Source organism: Miscanthus floridulus, chromosome 8 (assembly GCF_019320115.1).
Source record: "Miscanthus floridulus cultivar M001 chromosome 8, ASM1932011v1, whole genome shotgun sequence".
NCBI classification, from domain to species: domain Eukaryota; kingdom Viridiplantae; phylum Streptophyta; class Magnoliopsida; order Poales; family Poaceae; genus Miscanthus; species Miscanthus floridulus.
In genome coordinates this window covers 120,012,096-120,015,393 of record NC_089587.1, presented here as the reverse complement: position 1 = coordinate 120,015,393, position 3,298 = coordinate 120,012,096, and positions in this window count along the sequence as shown.

The following is a 3,298-nucleotide window of genomic DNA, read 5'->3' as shown; positions in this document are numbered from 1 at the left end:
GGTCGAGGTGCATACCATGAAGCTCGAGTTCATACAGTGGATGATAGACTATGCAACTCCCGAGGGGCTAGTGTTACTCAGAGATGTAATGGGGCAGTTCATCCTCTGGCACAAACGGGACATTATATTGACTGCTTCTTCGTCGCCTTCCCCTCTCCCAAATTTGGAGCGAGTTGTTGAGGATGGGGAGATATTTTTTTCATCTTGTGACCACCACATTCTTGAGATGCCACATTCTTCCCTGCCTCCTAGCGAGCATGTGCCTGATAAGCCACAACCTTCTACAGCTCGTACCGAGCAAGTGCATGATGAGATGCCACAGTCTTCTCAACAAGCGCAACCCATACATGAACAACAAGTGCCTCCTAAAGAAGGTGATGCACAAGAAGATGAGGACATGCCTGAATGAGAACTTCGAAAGAAGCATCCAATCACCATAAGGCCAATTTATGTTCTGATGAAAGGCGTCTCATCGGTGCTCAAGTGGTATGCCCATGACCAGTTCAAGCCTGAGAACCAAGTTAAAAAAGTCCCATCACGGGCTTTTGAGGAGGCCATCACTAGCAAACTCCACCAAACAGCAAAGCAGTATCCAAATGTTGATGCCATCAAATGGTCAAAGGATTGCCTGAAAACATATGAAAGAGGCAAGCCCTTCCTACCAAACTGGGACATCTAGCGCCTACCACTTGGAATGAGAAGGTTCCATGATTGGTACTTGCGTGTTCTCCCAACGAACATAGACCTCATACAAGCATGCTTCCCCACTGGCACATTTGGAAGCCTAGCCAGGAAAATTATATTTGACTTCAATGACATGCAGACATGCTTTCACCTCAAAGCAACGGAGATGAATCTAATTCGCATATGGTGCCTATAAGTCATTGTCCTCCTGATATGATATGAATGTAATCTTTATATTTTGTTGTAACTAACCCATGCCGTGATTTGTAGAATGCAAGTGCACATTGTAAAACAAATGCCAAGTGTAAAAGCTTGGTATATAAACCCTCAAGCTATAGCATAAATAAATTTTAATTACCCTAAACAGTGGAAACTGGATGACAAAGAGCTAGCTGCTAGAAAGACCCTTTGGGAGAAAGAGGACATCCATACGAAGAAACTAAGGCAAGAGTCCCTTAAGGTTTCGGCATACATTGCCTTGGCTTTTAAAATTCTCCAACAGCACTCTACTATATGGCTAATATACAACTTCAAGTAAGTTCAACTCTATACTTAAAGCTTTGTTCGATATATTTTATTCAATGCAAAAGAGCTTATCTAGTCCTATAATTAAATCCATGTAGCAACCACTAGATTTGTATAGGCATCGATGTCGGGAGGAGCATGGCTTGGGTCTTTGATTCAATAGATAGGGATCCGGTGACATACAAAGACGTCATATCGATTCTCAAGACGTATACATATCGACAATCCTCCTTAGCTTATATGTTTGTATACATACTTATAATGTTCACTTTTGGATACTAACAAGTTGTATTTGCTAAAATAATTCGAACAATGCATTTAGGTTCTATGTCACTAAATATCACGGAAGGCATCATCCAGCAAGAAAGGAAAAGCTGGCTATAAAAACACTATGTGCGGTAAGTGTAACTTACTTCTTCAGTACTCCATTACATGGCTGTCAAAAGCATTACTTAACATTTCCATATGCAAAATACACAATGCCCCAAGCAGAAGCTAGGGAGTGTACATTGTAGATACTATGTATGTTCTATGATGAGTAACACCGGTGCCTACAAGAGACACCCCTTAAGAATAAGTTTGAACCTCTTCGCCCATAGTATAAAAACTTTATACATGGTATGAAATACTAAACTAAAACTTGTTCTCTTGTAGTGAAAAGAAGAAAAAGAAATGAAAAGAGATCCATACAAGGATGACCAACTCTTAGAGCTCGTCGGCAACCTTTGCAACTTCATATTGGACTAGATTGTATACGTCAAAAGCACCTATCATGACTGAGAGTCTGACTTAGGTAGAAATCCTCAGTACTAATACCTTCATGAGACCAAAAGGCTAGCTCTAGGCTGTTGATAACAATGTGTATGAAGTTTGACATTGGTTTTACCTTGTGAATTATGTCTATTTAATGATGGATTGTATATATTCTTGTGAATTGTACTTGTAATTGTAGTTTATATAATACTCTTAAGCAAACACGGTTCGGAGGCTGTGTTTTGCGAATTGCGGGTCGTAGTTAAGTTTCGCGCATTCCATGCCGCGGGCGATTCCTGGTCATGCGTTGGTCGCGGGGCGTTCGACAGGATTATCTTGCTTTCCTCGCTCACTCACAACTCGAACGTAGGAATATGCGGAAACAAATAGGGCCATATTGATGTTTTGGTCGAATTTGAATTGTAAATTTGATTTTTTTTACGAAAAAATATACTGTAGGGGCGGTTCTAGACTGAACCGCCCCTATAAACAGGTATTATAGGGGCGGCTGGCCCTACAAATCAATTTGTAGAACAACCGTCCCTACAAATCGATTTGTAGAGGCGATCTAGGAACCACCCCTACAAATATATGATTTGTAGAGACGGTTTAGTAGGAATGGGTGGTCAAACCATCCCTATGAATGGTCTTGAGCCGTCCCTATGAACCCTGTGTGACGTAGTGGTTGTTGCTAGGGGTGCCGTCATCGGGAGGGGTTAGAGAGAAGCGTAGCCATGTGTCATCGAGTAGCACTATAGCCGAGATGCGTGGTCCTCGCCTGGGAGTTGGCCTGCCTTCTCCCAGTCCCAGTCACTAGCTCCTAGGTTCAGATTGCATTCGTTCCAGTTTCAAATCAAGGAACACTCACAGACCCTCTAGTCCTCCACGGTAGCCCAACATGGGTCTTCCTCTCCTAGGGCGGCGCGAGCCCTGCCCCACCATTGTGTGAGCGAGGCCGGTGTGGGCAAGCCCCAAGAGAGGGCACACTACGTCAAAAAGCATTTGTAGGGGTGGTTGTAGACCATTTGTAGGGGCAGTTTGCCCAGCCGCTCCTACGAAAGGGTCTCTACAAATCATGCATTTGTAGGGGCGGTTCCTCGGCCGCCCCAACAAATTGATTTGTAGGGGCGGCTGGTGTTTCTAGCCGCCCCTACAAATCTATTTGTAGGGGCAGCTTTTATTACCAGTCGCCCCTACAAATCGATTTGTAGGGGCAGCTATAGTACCAGCCACCCCTACAAACAGGTATTTGTAGGGGCGGTTCAATCTAGAACTGCCCCTACAGTACGTTTTCCTGCCAAAAAAATTAAATTTTCAATTCAAAATCACTTTGCCG